Source organism: Leopardus geoffroyi, chromosome A1 (assembly GCF_018350155.1).
Source record: "Leopardus geoffroyi isolate Oge1 chromosome A1, O.geoffroyi_Oge1_pat1.0, whole genome shotgun sequence".
Classification (NCBI taxonomy): domain Eukaryota; kingdom Metazoa; phylum Chordata; class Mammalia; order Carnivora; family Felidae; genus Leopardus; species Leopardus geoffroyi.
This window is the reverse complement of record NC_059326.1, coordinates 219,869,126-219,891,489: the sequence shown is the minus strand read 5'-3', so window position 1 is coordinate 219,891,489 and position 22,364 is coordinate 219,869,126. Positions and strand designations below refer to the sequence as shown.

General features: G+C 37.4%; 1 protein-coding gene and 1 pseudogene across 1 annotated transcript in view; both read right to left on the bottom strand.

Annotated features, from left to right (window-relative positions):
- Nucleotides 1-2,333: 2,333 nt before the first annotated feature.
- Nucleotides 2,334-20,796, bottom strand: LOC123583340 (annotated as a pseudogene).
- LOC123578451 (cadherin-10) overlaps nucleotides 18,038-22,364 on the bottom strand; it is a 210,674-nt gene continuing 206,347 nt past the window's right edge. Inside the window, exon 14 of the transcript XR_006702391.1 lies at nucleotides 18,038-18,514. The gene's annotated coding sequence lies outside the window, so the exon portion shown is untranslated. The remainder of the gene's footprint in view (nucleotides 18,515-22,364) is intronic.

The following is a 22,364-nucleotide window of genomic DNA, read 5'->3' as shown; positions in this document are numbered from 1 at the left end:
CTTATTCTGTAGCCAAACATCCATTTTAAACATTCTACTTTTGTTCCTATTTTGCTTTACTTAGCCAACTATTTAAGTTCATACGAAGAATCTTGTTTGTGATGAGGAAGAACTGTAGTTGAATAAGCCAATTAAAAGTGACACTTCTTCCATGACCCCTCAGTTTGTTCTCTATAGTTAAAAGTCCCTTATGGTTTGCTTCTTTTTTTTTTTTTTTTTTTTTTTTTTTCTGTAGGGAGGTGGGTGGGGATGGGCTAGATGGGTGATGGTGCATCAAGAAGGGCACTTGTAATGAGCACTGGATGTTTATGTAAGTGATGGATCACTGAATTGTACATCTATAGTCAATTTTACCATAGTGTTAACTAACTAGAACTTAAGTAAAAACTTGAAAAAAGAAAAAAAAAAGAGAGAGAGAGGGACGCTGCTACTTACAATAACCTTAAGGAAAAGAGACCAGTGATTAGATCTCTGCTGTTACGATCTCTGGTCAGACATACTACTCTAAAGATTCTGAATCCTAGATCCAGTCCAGGACCATTTCAGTGAATTTCCTGTGTTTCAGCTTGGGCTGCTATAACAAAATACTGTAGACTGAGTGGATTAAGCAACAGACATTTATTTCTCACAGTTCTAGTGGCCAGAGGTCCAAGATGAGGGTACCAGTCTTCTCGGCTCTGGTGACAGCCTCTTCTTGCCCTGCAGATGACCACCTTTGTCCTCACATGGCTGAGAGCTTGAGAGAGCAAGCCCTCTGGTCTCTTCTTTAAGGACACTAATCCCATCATGAGGATGCTTGATGGTTGACTGTCTAAACCTGATTACCTCCCAAAGGCCCCATCTCCAAATACCATCATATTGTGTGTTTGGAGGGAGGGAGGCTAGGACTTTAGCATATGAATTTGGTTGGGGGGATGCAATTTAGTGCATAGCATCCTGTTTCTTCAGATCATACAGATGAAAGTCAAGTCTTTCTCCTCCCAGATGCCCAGGGTGGGTGGTACAATGGCAGTCATACAATGGTACAAGAGAAGCCACTACCCCACATACTCCAAACCGTATGCCTCCCAAAGGCCACTGGATTATTTTTAAGAATCACTTGCATGTGAAAAAAAAAAAGTGTGGAGAAATGGACAGATTACTTGAAGGAAATACTTCTTTATTTCTTCACCTTCAATAAATAGGTCTGTGCTTTAAAAACCTGAATGAGGGGCGCCTGGGTGGCGCAGTCGGTTGGGCGTCCAACTTCAGCCAGGTCACGATCTCGCTGTCCGTGAGTTCGAGCCCCGCGTCGGGCTCTGGGCTGATGGCTCAGAGCCTGGAGCCTGTTTCCGATTCTGTGTCTCCCTCTTTCTCTGCCCCTCCCCCGTTCATGCTCTGTCTCTCTCTGTTCCAAAAATAAATAAACGTTGAAAAAAAAAATTAAAAAAAAAAAAACCTGAATGAAAATGTCAGGAAAACCTATTTCTTAGTGCTTTCATTCTCCAGCTTTATTCAGGAATCATCTGAGACCTCAAACTCAATCCCAGCTCTTGTGTCTGAAGTTGGTAAGAAGGCTTGAATTTAGACCTTGACTTTCTCCAACACTAATGGCTTGCACTCTGTCTCTGAGTCTTACTCCCTTATCAGATGCCTTGAAAATGAACTGCTTGTTTCACTTAAGCTTTGTGCAGTCCTTTAGTTATTGTTGGACTACATCAGCCAATCTGAGAAGTTCATGACTTACTTTTCTTTATTTTTTTTAAAAGAATATTAAATCATTTATTCATAACACATGATAATGGATGATACACAAGCTTTAATCCAAGCTATAGCTTTATCTGATACCATAAATTCAATTTAGACATATTGCATAGGATATGCCAACAATCATATTAACAACCAAATAAATTCCAGGACTTTGCTTGGGTGACCCTTTTAATGGTGAACTCTAGGTCACAACACATTAACTGTCAGTTCAACCACACCAATGTTTGTGGAGACAATGGCTTCTGTGCCCAAGTGGGTTGCAAATAAATGTCAGCTGGAACCTGGCATCACCCTGAAGGAATCCTAACTTCATACTGTTGGTGTAGTTCACCAAGATGGCTTTACACAGCACATAAAAAAAAAAGGGGGGGGGCGCCTGGGTGGCGCAGTCGGTTAAGCGTCCGACTTCAGCCAGGTCACTATCTCGCGGTCCGTGAGTTCGAGCCCCGCGTCGGGCTCTGGGCTGATGACTCAGAGCCTGGAGCCTGTTTCCGATTCTGTGTCTCCCTCTCTCTCTGCCCCTCCCCCGTTCATGCTCTGTCTCTCTCTGTCCCCAAAAAAATAAATAAACGTTGAAAAAAAAATTAAAAAAAAAAACAACATTTATTCAGCATCATAATCAGATGATTACATTTAGCAATCAACAGCATGGGTGCGAAAAAAAATTCATTAAAACCCTTTGTTGGAATGCTTTACACTTTCCACAGAACAGAAACTAAAATAACCTGTTATACAATTAGTCACAAATACAGTCCTCGTGTTTTTTGCCCATACACATGAGTATTGTCTAAAACATGTCTTTGTAGCAGCTAGGCCCTGCCACCACTGTGCCTGTCTGAGTTCACAAATCTGTTGTAACCTGCAGCTTCCCTGTCACTTCTCTGGTTCCCCTCTCCTGCTAAGCTTTGTTTCCTGGCAGTAATTAAAACCTTCTGACACTGCCATAGCTACTGCTGCTGCTGAAATAGCCATAGCCACCTTGGTTTCATGGTTTGGCAGCGTATTGGCCTCCACCACCATAACGGTCAGAACTTCTGCCTCCAAATTTCCTCCTTTCATGAGTCCAAAATTTGAAGACTGAGTGTTGCAGTTACCAAAATCATTATAGCTTCCACCACCTCCAAAGTTGCTTCCATCATTACCAAAGTCATTGTAGCCATCCCCAATGCCACCATTTCTACCACCACCCCGACTGCCACCAAAGACACCCCGCCCACTGAAGTTTCCTTCATGACCAAAGTTGTCATTCCCACCAAAACCACCTCCACCACTAAAGTTTCCAGAACCACTTGGACCTCTTTGGCTGCCTGAAACACTAGCCATCTCTTGCTCAGATAGAGCTTTCCTTACTTCACAGTCGTGGCCATTCATAGCACGGTATTTTTGAATGACGGTCTTGTCTAGAGTCATGGTCATCAATATTACAAAAGCCAAGCTTCTCCTTTTGCCGCTGCCTTGGTCAGTCATGATTTCAATTGCTTCAATTTTCCCATAGTGTTCAAAGTAGTCTCTTAGACGTGTTCTTCATTGTCTTCTTTAATGCCACCAACACAAATATTTTTCACAGTTAAGTGGGCATGAGGTCTTTGAGAATCTTCTCTTGAAATTATTCTCTTCTCTTTGGTTCCACACCTCTTCCATCCACTTTGCATGGCCTTGCACTCATGGCTGCATCCACCCCCTCCACAGGGGCAGACATGACAGACCCTAAGCCTCTGTAGAGTTTGGTGTTTAGCTCTCTCATCCCCACACAATCTGTAAGCATTCCCCATTGCCCAAAATGGCTCCTCAGAGTCTCATCAGTTGTTTCCAAGCTCAAACCTCCGATGAAAAGCTTCCACAGCTGTTCAGGCCCTTTGGGAGACAGACCTAGACATGAGGGTGGTGGGAGGGGAGACTTTAAAGATGCTTCCTCAGCAGTGTCTAGGGGCAGAAAGCGACTTACTCAACTTAAAAAAAAAAAAAGTATACTTTCTACAGTACTAGTCTAAAAATTTAGCATGGATTATACTTGTAGATCCAGGTTTAGAAACACATTTTCCAGGAACAGTCACTAAATGATTTTATCTGCTTATTTTCCCCATCCCTTATACTTCATGCTCTGGGATCATTTCACATCTCTTTTGGTCAAAAATCATAGAAATAGAAATGTTGATAATAGCAATGTCAACATTGTATTTTATCATTTCAAAGTACTTTCATAGGGATTAATATATTCGACATTTATGTCAGCTCTGTGAGATCTGAAAAGAATTATTCTCATCTTCATATTACAGATGAGAAAACTGAGGCATATTCAGGACATGGTATGTCCTTAAGCCTAACAAGGAATGAAAGCAAAATTTCAGAGACTGAATCTCGGATTTTTTTAAATTAAAACTTAAAGAAAAGAAGCACACTCTTGACAACACCTCAGAGAACTTTCCTTTCTTATTAGTTGTTCCATGCATTTATGTTTTAACTAATCACTTGGAGTTAAAAGGAAATTAGAAGTTTATTTGCCTGAATAATCTCAAATCACTATGTGCATTCATACTAAAACATCCTTGTGTTTTTTCACATGTAAGAGATTTTTAATTTGAATCACATGAAGAGGTAGTCAGTTGTCACATTTTACATGCTGATGTTCTGTTTGATAGCAATCTATTTTTGTATTTTCTTTTATAACTGCTATGGAGTCCTTGTATTTGTGCAAATCCATTTCCATTTTTGGAATCATTAGGCATGCATAATGTAGTTCATTGCTATCAGAATTTCATGCTTATGTAATATAATTGACTCATAATAATTAGTGGGATGCTTATTTTTGCCTGAAGTTAGAAATTTTCATTTTTTTTCCTTTTTGACTCTTGGGTCAAAGATATAAAGCTAAGTAGAAATTTGTATAATTATCCTGTGGATTTCCAAAGTTCCAGAATGTCTAATCAATTTAAGTCATTAAATAGTTCTTTTTTTTTTTATTTTTCAAAATCTGTAAATTCAGGAAAATATAAAACCCTTCAGATGTAATTAAATTAAGAAATTATATTGTATTTCACTTTGCCTAACCTAATTCTTTTTTTTTTTTTTTTTTTTTTTTAATTTTTTTTTTTTTTCAACGTTTATTTATTTTTGGGACAGAGAGAGACAGAGCATGAACGGGGGAGGGGCAGAGAGAGAGGGAGACACAGAATCGGAAACAGGCTCCAGGCTCTGAGCCATCAGCCCAGAGCCTGATGCGGGGCTCGAACTCACGGATCGGGAGATCGTGACCTGGCTGAAGTCGGACGCTTAACCGACTGCGCCACCCAGGCGCCCCGCCTAACCTAATTCTTATTATCATAAGAAATTATATTGTATTTCACTTTGCCTAACCTAATTCTTATTATCAACATTCTTAGCCTATATACTCAAAATAATTTATTAAAAATTAATTTTAATCACTACATTGCTGGCATTTAAAAAAACAAGACTTTTTTTTTTCTTTTACCTCATTTGTTCCCAAACTTACTTCATTTGTGCATTCATGTCTCAACTATGCATTCTAAGTGTACGATACTCAGGTAGGCAATTGAATAGAAAACTAAATAGGCCACGTCCTTGTATTGACTTTATGTATTACATACAGATTCTAAAGGAGTAGGTGAAAATAGCCAAGGTAGAACATAAGAAATACTATAACAGAGGTACGTATGTGTCACTTTGGTAACACAGAGGAAGAGGAAGACACACCCCATCTTCAGGTAGATTGGCTGTTGGGGAAGCTTTCCCAGAAAAAGCTGCTTTTAATCAGAGTCCTACAGTATTTGGAACAGTTTGCCAGATGTATGGTAGGAAATAGGGGAAAGGCACCAAAAAAAAAAAAAAAACACCCCAGATATCTTAATGTTCATGGATTTTTCAAGCAGAGGGAGCAAAATATTATTTGAAGAAAAGGAAGGGTATGGGGCAGGTGGCTTAGCTGGGCGGGGCGGGGGGGGTCTTCTAAATGTTAAATTTGAAAGGGACACTGAATGAAGTATGGTTAAATGGTGGGTGATGGGACAAGGCAGAATGTGACTTGCATCCTCCTTCCACACCCTAACAGCTGCTTCACCTTGGACAAATTACTCGATAGCTGTAAGTCCTGGTTTTCATATTTGAAATGTGTGGATGAATATGTACACACATATGTACCATTTATGGGTTTTTCAGGTTTAAATAAAATAATAAAATTTATGTGATGTACATAGTGCTGAGTTGCACTCAAATTTCAACTATCAATACTGTTATTATTCTTATTGCTACTATGATTAGTAGGGCTTCATTCCATAGAAAGATCATTCCAGCAGCTGTGGAGAGAACTCAGTGGTAGGGGAAAACACTGCAGGCTAGGAAATCTCTTTATGGAGTATTTCATCCATTCTGTCTACAGAATAAAACAGAATAATAATACTGATAATAAAACAAAAATATTATCTAAAATAATTTTGTTCCCCATACCAGATAAACAGAACCAATATTTTAGACACACACACACACACACACACACACAGAGAAAGAGAGAGAGAGAGATAAAAAGAGACAGAGGACAGAGATACAGACAGGGAGGCAAAGAGGTAGAGAGAAACTTATTTTAAGGAATTAACTCCCGTGATTGTGGGGGCTAGAAACTCTAAAATCTGCAGGGTAGGTGGCAGGCTAGAAACGCAGACAGAATTTCTATGTTACAATCTTCTGGCAGAATTCCTTCTCCTTCCAGAAACCTCAATTTTTGCTCCTAAAGCCTTTAACTGGTCGGCCTTCACATTATGGAGGATAATAGGCTTGACTCAGTATCTACTGATTGTGATTGTTAATCATATCTAAAAATATGTGTAACTTCACAGAAATATCTAGGCTGGTGTTTGACCAAACAACTGAGCACATAACCTTGCCAAGGTGACACATAAGATTAACCGTCGCAATAGGGCTAATGAAACCAAGGCTTAGCACACTCAGGGGATAACATGTGAAGATGTAGTGGTATAACCTGTAGTGGATAACATGTCGGAGATGTAGTGATAGTGGAAGCTGGAACTGGCATTCAAACCCCTGGCTATATGACTTCATATTCAGAATGGGTCACCCATCAGCTGTTCCATGTCCTAATAGGAGTAGATATGGGAAAGAAGGGATCCGTGTGACAACTATGACTATGTGAGGGAAATGAGGAAGCAGAAGGAGAGTCAAATTATTTCCTGGGGGTTATTTTTAATGATTAAGTGACTGGTACAGTGATTCCAAAAAGGGGCGATGGTGGGGATGAAGAAATGGTGTTTTGAATCAGGTAAGTTTGAGTCCTGCGAAGATCAACCTGTTACCTCCCTGAGTGAAAAAAAAAAAAAAAAATCTTGGGTGGAAAAAAAAGCATTGTTCCTTGGCCTCCTTCCTTTCCAAATATCATCTCTGCTGCGTGAAATGTCTTTCCACATTTATCCACACACAGCACCCAACTCCTCCTTCAAGTTTGAGATAGACTAGTGTCTTCCTTGTGAAGTCTTCTGAGTTTCCAGGCACACTTAGTCATCTTTCCTTGTGCCTCTATAGGGCACAGCTTTGTTGGTGCTGTCACACTCCACAGCAACCTCCTGGAGATGGGGACCCATGTCTGACCCAGCTTAGCAGCTCACAGAGTGCTTGGTCCTCAGCACTGGACAATAAGCCACCACTGAATGAATAAATATTGGCCTCCTCATTTTATTAATATAAGTATGCATATGGTTGATCAGGAATATAAAATATTGTGATGTACTTATGGATCCTTTTAAATAGTCAGCATAAGTATGAGATAATAGGTTGACTGTCATGTAATGTGTAACTATAACAATAAAGTAAAATGTTGTCCCTGAGCTCATTCATATCTCTGATCTGTCTCAATGCTGACCCCAAGTTATATATCATTCCCATATCTACATATTAATTTCCTTTCATACTGAAATGGGCAAACAAACTAGTCTTTTGTACTTTCCTCTTTTTTTTTTTTTTTTTTTTTGGCATCTAGCCCAGGAATTATTTTCCTGAATTAAAATAAATAATAAAATAAAATAAAAAATAAATATAATACTTTATTTATTTTTTAATTCAGGAAAATAAGGTGGCTCTCTAATATTTTGATGTAGTTATATAACATTGTACTACAACTTAAAATTTTATAATCAAAAAATTGTTCAAATTCTATTAACTAAAATTTAGTTAATTATAGCAACTTTAGAAGTACATACTCTGCTCAAACTGTAATGAATATTAATTTATTTGGAAGGAAGAACAGGTGTGGATTTACATGTTATATTCTGATTTTTTTCCAAAGTATGTATTCACTTTCAAGGCCCTGAAATTCTGTCTGTCTTTGCAGCATTGGACACATCACAAACAGGTCAGATTCTTTTAGGGGCACATAGGTGTCCAGTGAAATTGTGCTTGGCAGTTCACATACCTGGTGCACACATGAATGACCACAACATCTCTCTTCTCAGAGTCACTTTGTGATTCATTTTTGCATCTGCATATGGTTTTCAGGCCAAAAAATCAACGGATTAGCAGCAACTTTGAGCAGCACGATGGGTAAATACATAGGATTATCTTTTATAAAGACCTTAGATTTGAGTAATACTAGCATATAACATTCCAGAAAGGGAAATAGAATGCTCACTAACTTTTGTAAAAAATAATCATTCCATTGTAGTAAATAATGGAAATGCACAGATAACTTTATTTATAACCCTCAACTTTAAAGAAGCATAGAAACTATACATTTGTAGATAAAATGATTTTTTTTTATATTTTAATTTTTTTAAGTTTCTTTATTTATTTTGAGAAAGAGAGAGAGCACGAGTGGGGATGGGGCCGAGAGAGGGAGAGAGAATTCCAAGCAGGCTCCAGGCTGGAAGCTCAGAGCCCAATGTGGGGCTCGAACGAACCCATGAACCATGAGGTCATGACCTCAGCTAAGATCCAGTCACAGCTTAACCGACTGAGCCACCCAGGCACCCCTAAAAGGATATTTTTAAATACAGCATATTCTAATGTTAGAACTTTATTGTTCTAGTTACCCTTACCTAATGTGTTCTAGGTGAAATGTTAACTTCTTTATTCACTATTCTTTTACTAATTCTTTGTGTAGTGTAAATATTCTTAATTTTAAGCCTCTAAATAAACATAGAATTGCTAACTCAATAACAGTCTGTGAAATATAAAATATATTCTGTTCAATCAAAACTTTACATTTTCTTTATTATATTGAATCATTAAGTTATGTGGATAAATCACAAATTATAATGAGGTTATTTTATTCAATCCTAAATATATATTTTTTCTATAAATGTATCCTGGTCTTAAAATGAATGTGCATTTTGGATTAGTGTGTCTTATTCTGAATCTTCTCTTAGTTTTAAAAATTCAGATTTGTTTTAGCCTCTAGAGTGTTCTCAAAGAGTGCCTCCAGGAAGTTTCTAAGATGCCAGCCCTTTCTCCCTATCACATCTATAGTTTAAGGCATTTTAAGATGCTTTACATAATGATGTTGCCCTCATTTCTTTCTCTCTTGTATTTCTCAACTTTCTTTCTTGTAATAATTCAGCAAACATTTAGTGAGTGCCCACTAGGTGTCAGACAATCTCCTAGTAATTAACAAAAAAAAAAAAAAAAAAAAAGAAAAGAAAAAGAAAAAAAGAAAAGAAAAAACCTTCCTTGATATCTTCACATATGTGGAAAGAATTAAGATGAGAACGAGTAGTGTGAGAAAGAAGAAATTTTCTGCTATTTTCTCTGAAAATGTTGAAGTGGCCTGCTTCCTGAACACTTTCCAATTGGCACTGGTTTTACAGTTGACGGGATTAGAACACTATTTCTTTAAAAAATTGGTTTTGTGTAACAAATTAATACAGTAATGTTGTAATTACTCTCTTAAAGACTCATTTGTAGAAGATGTTGTATTGTTCACCCAGAAAATATTTTAAGGAAGTTTGTAAATAATATATTTTTCTATTTATTCATAAGACATTGTTGGAATGTCTACTATACAAAGGTCCTTTATACAATTTCTGTGAAGAAAACTTAAATAAAAAAATAGTACCTATTCTCAAGGAACTTACACGTAGCAAGAGAGAAATTAATATAATCAAGTTGGAATGCACATGCATGCTGGAATGTGGACTTTATATTCTCAGCCAATAAAGACAGAATTTAGGTGCCAATGTAAAAATTAATTCCATTCTTACACCTTTGGACAACTTCACATTAAAAACTCTGTGGCATGAGCTATAAGATTTTGTTCATTTTAACTAAAGATGTGCAGTCTTAAAAGAAAATAAAAGTTCAAATTCAAGATTTGTTGAATGTCTTGATATTGTATTCCAAAAGAGGTCCATTTCTTTCTTATGCAATGCACATTATTTTCAAAATGCTTAGACATGTTTCTAACTGAAAAGAGGCTTCAAAAAACTATAAAGGCAGCTACTTTATAAAAGGATTTTACAAATGTCTGCTTTAAAAGAAGACAAATAGTTTAAACAGACAATATGCTATAAATAATCATAATTTACATGATTCTAAAATAAAAATTTAATCTACAAATTCATAGGTTGAATCTTTTTTAGATAGGTAATACCCAAATACATATCTTTGAAGATTCTTTATTATATCTTTTCTAAAATCTTCTGTTTCCCATGTTTCTTGTTTAATTGTATCGTTTTACTTTGTTGCTTTAGTCTCATTATAAAAGTTTTTTTTTCTAATATTGGGTGACTTTTGTTTAATCACTATCATTATTATTAATAGTAGCAGCAGTAGTGGTAGTAGTAATACTTGGAAATCCTATTCTAGTTCTAATTTGCTGTAGTCTGTTCCTAGATGTTGTACAAGATGGACAGCATGTACTGCTCCTACTGAGAGGTATGTGCCAAGGTCATGTCCTCTGGATATGAACTGTTCATCCCCTTCTGGGCATAATTAGCTTCTAAGAACATTTCTCTAATCTCTTCATTCTCAGGAATGACACTGCTCCAACTCTAGATCAAGTACCACTACAGTGAGTTCTGAGCAAAATGGGAAGAACTCAAATGGTCTAGCCATTCCAAATGTATCTCCGCCATTAGTAACCTTGACAACAAATGCTTCCAAGGCCATTGCTCCATCTTAGGAGCATTGACTTAGCTTGGCACACTCTAATGCCACTCCTACTTTTGCAGTAATTATATGCTGTACATGCTCTGGGTCATGGTTTCTTCAGGTTTGAGATGTGAACATGTCTATGTTCCAAATGTTAGAACTCCCTTCAGTATTCTGTAAAGTGACGTCATTTTTTGTTGTTTTGTTAGACGTCTATAGGTTTATTCTTACCTGTGAACTACATTTCATGGAATGTTAAGTGACAGACAGAGTGTATATATTTCTCACTTTATTATTTTTTCCAAGTGTTTTACCTCTTGTTCATGTTGTAAACCCATATTTATCTTTCAATACCCTGAACACTGTACTCTTTTTTTTACATAATTTGTTGCTTTAATAAAGATGTCATTATTTTAAAATGTGTTTATTTGATTCTTTGTTTCCTTTCCTCAGGGAATGGCAACAATATTCCCTCACTATCCCTACACAAAACTTTAGTCTTCATTTCCTCTTTAATCCTATTTCCTCCATTTAAACTATCCAGTAAGGTTTTCATGATCTGTTTGTTGTAACTGTTTTTTTTTTTTTCTTCTAATACTTTATATTAAATGTTTTCAAATTTTCCTTCACTATCTATTTTTCACTACCACTGCTTGTTTATACATCTACTGTTTCCTGACTGGCCCATTGTATTCATTTCGGTGGTCATTGCCTTGTTTAATGTGCCCAAATAATGGATTTATTTCACAACAGATAATTTTTTTCTTAAAATGCAAATCTGATCTCATTTTCCTATGAATCTCCAATGCCTCTGGAGAATGAACTATCATCCTAAATGGAGCACAAAATCCTTCATGATTTTCAGCTTTATCTCTTTTGACTTTATCCTGGAATCCATTAAACTTGGAGTTCTTTGCTCTGATTCCCCAGGCTGTTTGTAATATCCTTGATTTTGCATAGATCTCAACTGAAACATCTAATCACACTAGTGTACACACATGGATGCTTCTTCAGAAAGATAGTCTCCAGATATTTCTTCAATACATATTGATTATGGATACTAAATGTGGAGCAAGTGGACTCTTGGTACCATTATTAAAACTCACCTTCTCTCTTGTTTTCTAAGTATTTCATCTATGTCTTTAGGTTTCCCATATACTTCTTGAAGAAAAGACAACTACAACAAAAACAACAACAACAACAAACTTCCTCAGAAAAACATATAACAGTCCACTGGACACACCCTTTTTTTGACTCTTCTTATTCAGCACCAACCCAAGAGATTGCATTGGTGCTTCACCCTCCAGTAGAAAATACAAATCAGAGTTAACTTTCCAGTGTCAGATTGAGCCATATAAAATTAATAGTATTTTCTTGGTCAAAAATGTCAGATTTTGCCAATGTTATGTGATTTAACCTAGTATGTGTAGTATTTCATTCTACAAAATACTAGCAAAGGCCATTGTCTCTACCTTGTTACATTTCCAGTGATGATATGGTACTGCTGAGAGTTTGGTCTATCAGACACCTCACATGCTGAGCCACCACTTAATGTGTATTTGATTCAGATAAGATACCTTCTCTGGCTGAAATGGCTTTAGCACTTTAAAGAAATAGTCTTTATTTTTTAAAGCAGTTTTAAGTTTACAACAAAATTGAGTGGAGAGTACAGAATTCCCATTTACCCTTCTGTCCCACACAGGATAGCCTCTCCCCACTATCTGTACCCCCTGACTAGAATGGGACATTTGTTATAATCAATAACACTACACTGGCACATCATAATTGCCCCAGATCCTTAGATTACATTGAGTCAGCTCTTGGTTTTGTACATTCTATGGGTTGTGACAAAGGTCTAATGACAAGTATTCACCATTATAGTGTCATACAGAATACTTTGACCACACAAAAAGTCCTCTGTTCTCCACCTATTCATCCTTTCCTTTCTATCACAATCCCTGGCATCCACTGACCTTTATACACCTCCATCGTTTTGTCTTCTCCAGAATGTCATATAGGTGGAATTATGCAGCCTTTTCACATTGGCTTCTTTCCCTTAGTAGTGTGAGTTTAGAGATTGTCTGTGTTTTTTCATGACATGATGGTTCATTTCTTTTTAGTGCTGAGCCATACTTACTTATACATCCATCTACTGAAGGACATCTTACTTGTTTACAAGTTTTGGCAATTTGGGGTTTTTGTATGGACATATGTTTCAGCACACTTGGATCAATACCCAGTGCATGATTTCAGGATGGTAAAAGTAAATTTATTTTATAAGGAAAGACCAAACTGTCTTCTAAAGTAGCGATGCCATTTTGGATCAGGCTTTTACCACTTTTGCTTTCTAGGAGGACTCTTATACACTATTTAAATGGAGCCCAGTTATATTTTTCTTTTTTATGAAATTCTCACAATCTGCAGATAAAACTAGGCATTTTTTTTTCTCTATTCTACCAGAAAACTTATTTTTTTAAGCATATATTAAATAGATCCCAAATGAAACGAAATCTAGGAAAAGAGGGCAAATGTCCTTGTAAGATCAACTTACCTGAGAAAGGTTATGGTATATGATGGTAACTCATGCCAAATACCACACCTGAGTAATTGAGGAAAACATGTTTTATGGAATATATATTATAGTTCACTTACATCTTCTTTCTGGACTCAGCCACACTAGTCTATGGCTGCATACAAATGAATTAAATTATAGGTTGCTTAGAGTTTCTCATGTGGGGGCCCTGATCTATTTTGGCACGAAGGGCCTGTCTGAGCACCACGTGGGAAGAGAGACTTCCTACCCTCAACACTGAAGCAGTATTTGGCAGACTGGGAACAGCACAGTGCCCTCACACAGGGTGCTTCCTGTTAGAAACAGCTGCAGAGATGGCAGAAATCATCAGGGGTCGGGAATTTGACTGGAGGAGGGGACTGGTCACAGTTTTATCCCGTCTTTGAAACCATGACCTTTGAACAAAATTCTTAAGGAGTTGAGACCAGCACGTAGTGATGTCCAAGAATCAGTTGATTTGCAACTCATCGTTATGGATTAAGGATTGACAAAAATTACTCGGGAAAAGGAATCTGTAGGGGAATAAAACTTCAAAATCAGTAGAAGGCAGTGCTTTTGAAATATGGTTAGTATAATAAGTATGAAACAGAATCTACCAGTTATAGGAATAATTAGAGATCAAATAAAATAATGCATATTATTATACTTTGAAATAGCATCCTACAGAAAGTCAAGTATCATTTATTACAGAAATAAATATCTTGTAACTATACTTTAAAAACAATTAAAATTGCTGCATTTTAATGCAGTTAATATCCCTTAATGGTTAAGATTAATATAAGAAGAACTTAAAACAGTATTTCATCTAGTATATAAATACAAATGTAGTTATTTGTTTCAATTTTATATATACTTTTTCTAATCTTATGCAATTTTTGACATTACTATTATCGAAAAGAAAAAAATGAGTTCACATACTGCAGTAGATAACTGGCCCGAGGAACTAAAAAATTCAGTGAAAGTGTTCAGGAGGGCTAACTTGTTACAATTTTTAACTTTTCACATTGAAAAAATTATCATCATTACATTTTAAAAATGTATTCACATGTTTAAATGCTTGCCAAACTGACAGTGAGTCTTTAAATATTATTGTTTCCCTCATCATTACACCAAGTGACACTGACAGAAACAAGGATATCTGCCAAGATGAAACATTTGTTTTTTCTTGCTTGAGAGGTAATAGAGGAAGGCCTAGAGATTCCCCAAATACTCAAACCTAGAGGAGATTTTAGAAAGAGCTGTTGCATCATTTGAAATTTCAGAATGCTTACACAAATTTATTGTAATATAGATTTGAATTGTATGTATTTTCTATGAGAGTAATAAATGATCGTATGCATTTGACTGATTAGAAAAGATTGTTAAATACAGTAGTGGTTACAGCATAGATTCAGGTGTGAAATTTACAGTGTCAAATCTTATTTTGACAAATTATTATCTCAGTGACCTTGGGTAAATTAACAGTACCTCTTTCACTGAGATGGTATGAGGATTTAATGAGTTGATAACTGTAAATAACTTAGAATAATGTGTTCAACACTCAAAATCAATCGGTGTAACTTACCTCATTAAGAGAATAAAGAATAAAATCGATATGATCATCTTAATAAATGTAGAAAAGGCATTTAACAAAATCTAAAAACCAGTCATAATAAACACCTTCAGTGACTTAGTTATAGAAGTAAACATCTTTAACATGATAAAATATTCCATGAAAAATCTATAGCTAACATAATACTTAGTAAACAGACTACAAATTAAGCTGATCGAGAACAAATCAAGGATGTCTGTCTGTTCTCACTACTATTCAGTATTGTGCTGGAGTTCTTAGCCAATGCAAAAAGGAAAGAAAAAAATTAGTTCTGACAAGAACAGAAGAAAAAAAAATTGTTTTGCAGAAAACATGATTGTTTTTATATAAAATACTAGTTAATCAGGAAAAACTCTAAGACTACTAATAAATGAATTTAGCAAGATCATAGGGTTCAAATCAATCTGAATGACTTGATTATATTTTAGTATACTAGTAAACTATTGGAAATTACCATTTAAAAACACCACCATTCACAATAATTTTTAAAATTCATATATATGTATATATAATAACAGTAAGCCCACTAGAATGAAAACTTTAAAATAGAGCAGAGAGAAATTAAAGAAGGTCTAGATAAATGGAGAGATAGTTTATGTCATAAATTTAAAGGATTTAAATACTGTTAATACACAATGTAAATACTGTTAATACACAAGTCCTCTCAAAAATAATATACAAATTCAAGGTCCATCCCTGTAAATAATCCAAGAGGCTTTCTTATATAAATTGACAAATTGATTTTAAAATGAACACACAAATGCAGAGGACCAAAACAGAAGACTTACACTACTTAATTTTAATACCATAGTTAGTATAAATAATTAGGAAAATGCAGTGGTGGGCAAATAGATCAATAGAACATCATAGAGAGTCCAGAAATAGACATAAACAGATATAATCAATTAAATTTTAATTCAAACACCATGGTAATTAACTGGGGAAAGGCTTTTCTCTTCAATAAATGTTCTAAAACAACTGAAAATGTGCATGAGGGGAAATGAATCAATGTCCCTACCTCAAATGATTGATAAAAATTAAATTGAAAAGGATAATTGAACTGAATATAAAAGTTCAAACTATAAAGCTTCAGAAGAAAACTTAGGATGATATCTTTGCAACCTCTAAGTAGGTCAAGATTTCTTTTAAAAATACTAAGATTATTAAATATGGAATAAAACATGGATAAACTAGACTTTATAAAATTTATACATTTCTACTCCTCAAAATACATACTGATAAAATGAAAAGGTAATCCACAAATTGTCAGAAAACTAAATAGATGTGAGGTTGTCAAAACTTGTATCCAGAATTATCTATATCTGTGTTTGCATGTGTGTATACGTATGTGTATATCTAACAATTCAATAATAAGGACTACAGTTTATAAAATGTGCAAGAGACTTCTGAATCCCATGAAAGGATGCTCATGAGGGATGCAAATTAAAACCACCACGAAAAAGTACTTCATTTTCATGACTAATATTAAAGCCTGATATTATCAAATGTTAGTGAGTATGGGTGCTGTTGAATGTCAGATACATTTCTTCTGGGACTATAAGATGTTACAGTCACTTCAGAACATAGTTCGGCAGTTTCTTATAAACAAGACCTTTACTGTGTATGACCTATAAATTCCACCCCACTAAATATATGACTCAGCAGTTACTCCCAAGAGAACATTCATAAAAGCTTCATTCATTGTAATCAAAAGGGAAAAATGACATTAATATCCATTAATGTCTTTATCCATTAATGGGTAAAGAAACTGAGGCATTCATGCAGTTCATATCTAGTAATAAAATGGACCACCTGATGCATGCAGTGACAGGAATGAATTTCAAAATTTTGTGGTAAGGGAAAGAGGCCACTCACAAGATGGTACATATTGCATGATTCCATTTATATTAAACTCTAGACAGGCAGAACTAAGTAATGGTGACAGAAGTCAGAAATGTGTTTTGCACTGGAGGACTGGGGAGTATGGATTCACTGGCACATGACCTGATAAGCATACAGCAGTGAAGAAAATGTTCTACAGGTTAACTGGGGTGAAGATTACATATTTCACATATTTGGCAAGCCCCCCTCTCAAAGTCCTATACGTAGAACACACCTTATTAAAAAAGAAAACAGTCCACCTGAAAGCAAGATATTTTAATTCGTGACTACTGATCTATACCAAAAAACTGTGATAAGCAATTATTATATATAAAACCACATTATGATATCTATATAATTATATAAATATATAATTACAAGTAGTTATAAAACAGTTTTATATGTATACACATAACAGCAATATAAGGGGATATGCATATATATATATTTTTTTTTTATTTTTGGTATGAAAGTGTCTACATATATACAGGTGTGTGTGTATATGTAACATAGGTAATATGTCTCCCAGAATACATCAGTAAATGTTAAAAAGATAGTTAAGAATGAACAAGAAAATTCAATATATATTTTAGTACATTTTAAAGCCTGATCTTCTTCATTCAACCACATGTTGAAAAGTTTATGTGAATATCAATATATTCAACTACATCTTAAAAAGCATGTCTATATATTTAAATATTATAGTCATTATTCCTCCACACCTAGGTAAAGCTTATTTTTAATATGTTGGTGATTCATGCAGATTATTTTAAGGAGATAAATTTGGTTTGTACACTATTATTATTTTCAAAAAAGCAAGGAGTTTCTTTCTCTTTATTATAACAGAATAATGTGGGTTTTTTTTTCTTCCTTGTCCTAAATATTCTAAATAATTACAGTCTAAATCAAAAACACACTTAAAACCTTGGTAAGTAAATATGTCTTTGCTTCTTTTTTCTCTTCATCGGCAAAAAACAAAAGAGCAAGCATTAACTAATGTTTCCTTTAATCTTGTTCTTTCCCTATAATTTCAAATACACTTTTTTTAAAATAATTGAGACACTATGAACCAAGATATAAGATGGTAGAATGTTAAGAAAGACTTAAGCCAACGACCAAGCTTTGACCAAAGGAAAAACACATATCAGCTCCCATGCGAGAATGTGAGATTGATGGAATTGGCCTTAATAATACCACTGAATGCTGAGAACTTTGAGAGAATATATGAGAAGCCTATATGGGAGGAATGGAAGGAATAGAACCCAACACTGGAGCAGCCACTGCCCTTGTGTGGGAGAGGACAAGAGGGCACACATTATGACAGAACTGGCTGGAGAAATGATATTACCTGTATTGTTGTTTCTTTGCAAGTTGACAAGAGGCATCTTACCCTACTGTTGGCTCACTAAGACAAACAAGCACAGCCGATGCCATATGGCAAAGTAAGAATGGGACAGTTCTGGAGTCATATGGATAATTAGGTACCAGCAATATGTAAAGCAAAGTATATCAGTGTCTTCCTTCTTCCTTTTCCAGATCTACCTCCCATTAAGCACCATATTCGGAATGCTTGCAAATCACGACAGACAATTTCAGGCTAAGGATTGTGTAGTGACCTGAAACAGAAGAGATGAGAATTCAAGGACTTCCATTGTTGAGAGTTTAAACTACTCCATAATACTGCTGCCTTGGCAACCAGTTTGTGTGACCAAGCAGTCTGCAGGGGACTTGAACCGACATTAGCCTCTCCCATAAGGCACAAGTACATGCAAGTTCCTGATATGACTCCCCCAACTACCTTGTGATAAATATTTTTCCGTCCTCCCAGGGTCTTCCCTTTCTGTGTCAACTTGTACTGGACATCTAATAAACTTACTAAGACCTGACTCCTTCAATCTAAATTGACCAATCTGGCCTTAGACCAGGAACCACAAAGCACTTCCCCTGTGGACCCTGATAAAAGCCTGTGCCCCAGGTACTGCGCCACTCCTGCCTATACCCTCTCTTCCCCTTTTATGGGCCCTCAAGGTGTAATGTGTACCTCCTGCAGAACCCATAAATTGAATTTCATTTCACTTCCCCTTGTTGTTCCCTGACTCACCATTGGACACCCCAAGGCTTTACTCCACAAATGTTAATTTAACAAAGTCACAATGATTGGTTTCACCAACAGAACTGGGCAGATTGAGTCACATTTGCTATAGACCCCAGAGAATGCCTTTCAGCTGCAAATGGTTTTCTGACTGATGCTCCCAGGTGGGTAATTCTATATGAGAAGGATCCACTGCTTGCTGGCCTTTAGTCGTGCTATTTTTGGCTGCTTTGCACCAACTGTGCAGGGTTTTACATTGGACTCTCATCCCCAAATATAAGTTCTGAAAAAAGGCACAAGAATCCTCCTGAATCTCAGAGTATTGATCATTGGAGCCAGTTAGAGGTGCCAAGAATGTGCTTTCCACCTATTAACACCTTGTGGAGTAAAATTCCCAAGACGTTGTTAGGTCTTGGGTATATTTCTTGACTCTAAGCACAAACCCAGCTGCTGTCTGTTATGAGAATTGACTAACATTTTTTCAGGGTCCTGGTGCATTAGTTAATGCCAGGACATGAGAGTGCCAACCCCAGCCCAAGTGTGGGCTACTGTGAAAAGGTGCCAGGCAGAGCTCTTAGAAGACAGAGAGGGAGATTCCCCTTCCCTGGCCATTGTGTTTGGGAACTCCACCAATACTCTGAGTTCTAACCTGTATGGTTGGGACACCCTCACTTCTCAGGAAGGCAGGGCCCCTGACAAAGGCGAGAGTGGCTGGGACACATGGTCTCTCTCTCACTGCATACCTTGCTGTCATACCTCATCTGCCGACCGCATGAATATCACAGGTCCCATCCCTGGTGTCGCAAGGTCTAATAGCTGAATACAAATGGCTGAAACACCTAGTGCCAGCTCCCCCAGAACTTATGAGGAAGTTATAAAGCTTCTTACTAAATCTATAATGCCCATGGAAGGAGTGGCACTACTCAGTGTCACAGCAGAACAATGTGCCAAAGTTCCAGTTCTACATTCTCAAGGCTTAGGGGCCAGTCCTAAAATCTTGCCTCCCCAATTCCAGGGAGGTCAATTGGGACATGCTGGGGAGGAAAATCTGCTGACTTCAAGTCAAGCTAGCTTCTGGAGACATTCCACTCTGTGGGCTTTCTGAGGATGCTCTCCCAGACTTACAGCTGCTAACACTATTTATAGTAGAGAGGATGGGCCTTTGTCCTGCATAAGATCAAAGGAGCAGCCACTGAAGTTAGCTGACCTCAAGGGGTTAGCATTCACCTGAGGGCGTCAAAGTTCTCCTCCCTGTAAAATATCAACTCACAAGCTTTGTGGTGAGCACAGCACATGTTAGATCTCTTCACTTCTGAGAAGCAATACATTACACATTTTCTCATTCCACCTAAGTCTACTCATGCTCTTGGGGTGCCTGGGTGGCTCAGTTGGTTGATCATCCAACTCTTGGTTTCTGCTTCGGTCATAATCTCAACACTCCTGAGTTCAAGCCCCACGTTGGACTCTGTGCTGACAGCACAGAATCTGCTTGTGATTCTCTCTCTCTCTGCCCCTCCTCTGTGTTCTCTCTCTCTCTCTCAAAATAAATAAATAAACATTTTTTTAAAAGTCTACTTATGCTTTTAGTTGCAAATCCGTGTCTTTCCATTGGTGAGAACCTCAATAAACTTCCTTGCAGCTGGCCGCGCAAGCCTTACCGCAGGCCCTGCCTTGAGTCCCTCGGGGCTCAGACTTCTGAGTTGAGCCACAGGTGTGACTCCACCTAATGGAGACTAAACATGGTTCTATCTGGTTGCCCACGAGGTTCTGGATGAAACGCCTTCTCCAGATAGCAGCCAGGTACATATCACTCAAACAACAAAGTTTGACAGCCCACTGGACTCTTTACAGACAGAGGCACTATCAGTCTCACAGCTCATACTGCTTCACACAAGTCCCCAACCGCCTTGGGTCAGGGATTCAACCCAATAGCCTCAGCACGGCTACTGAGGTCTCACTGTTAAAAAGGAATGGGGTGCCATCGGGAAAGAGTTAATTTGGTGTCAAGGGCTTTTCTAGATAATAGGAGGATGTAGCATCTCCCATGCTCAGCCTCTTGCTCACTCACATTGAGGTGGGTATTCCCACTAGGGGCCCCTCTAGCAGTCAGGAGAACTGGAGGCCAACTGGCTGACATGGAAAGGGAGTCAGTATTCTTCAACAAGAGCAGTGCCACCATCGTGCATGATGTAGCCTGCTGGGAGACTGCATCATTTCATCCTGCTAGTGTCATGTCCCTAGTTGAGGATGCCTCCTCCTGGCTTTGTCCATCTGACAAAACTGACAGAATCGGTGGCAGCGAGCTTGGCTCTGAAACAAGCCCTAACAATAAAATTCCAAAGAACACATTTTTTACTGATCCCTGGGTGGTAGCCAGTGGGCTCACAAGTTGGTCTGGACAATGACAAAATGATAATGTCATGATTCAAGGGAAGTCTCTCAAGATACAGCCAACTCATAGGGCCGATTGTGATCCCGGGTGTTTGTGCACACGTGCCAGCAAGCACCAGAAGCACATTGTAAGAACATTGCAAACTCCTTATCCGAATTGCGTGCTGGTTCCAAGGCCCCACATGAGCCACCTCCTAGAGAGTCAGTCACAAATCCAGATACCACTATTCCCCCCAGAGGGGATACACCTATTAGAGAGTGGACCCTTATTACATCAGGCAATATGGGAGTAACAGAACTCTCTGACTGGGCATACAGGTGCAGATCCCCCTTCACTCTGGCTCTAGCCAATGTGGTAGTAAATAATTGCCCATTTTTGTTCCCCCCCAAAATCTGGAAGGCTCCCAAGTGGGGAAATGTGCCGCTGCACTACAGACCCTAGTCAAGAAAGCAAACTGATGTTTTTGAACCACTGCACCCTCCAGGGTGGCTAGTTGGTATGCAGCTACCATCATTGATACTTTCACAGGATTCCTGGATCGCTTCCTCCAGAAATCCTGCTTCCCGTCATGTAAACTCCTTCTTAATCAGGTATGTGTTCATCTTCTCAGGCCCACCAGATGTTATAGATTCAGTCTAAGGTTCTCATTTCATTTCCCAAGCTGCTCCATCATGGGCTATAGAACTTGGAATCTCATGGAATTTCCACCTAGCTTACTAGCCCCAAGCAGCTGGACTTACAGAGAGGCATAAAGTCTACTCAAACATATGCTCCTTATGCTTTTAAATGATAAATGATCCCCCAAATGGACAGATATTTTACCCCAAACTCTAATATAGCTTAATTTTTGGTCTTCAGATTTTCAACCCCTCCCCCACCCTACTTCCAGTCTCCTCTAAGGACTCCCTTGTTAGTACTTACAGGGAACCTTAACACCTCTGACATTAGAGAGGACATCATTCACATCCACCTACCAAATAAA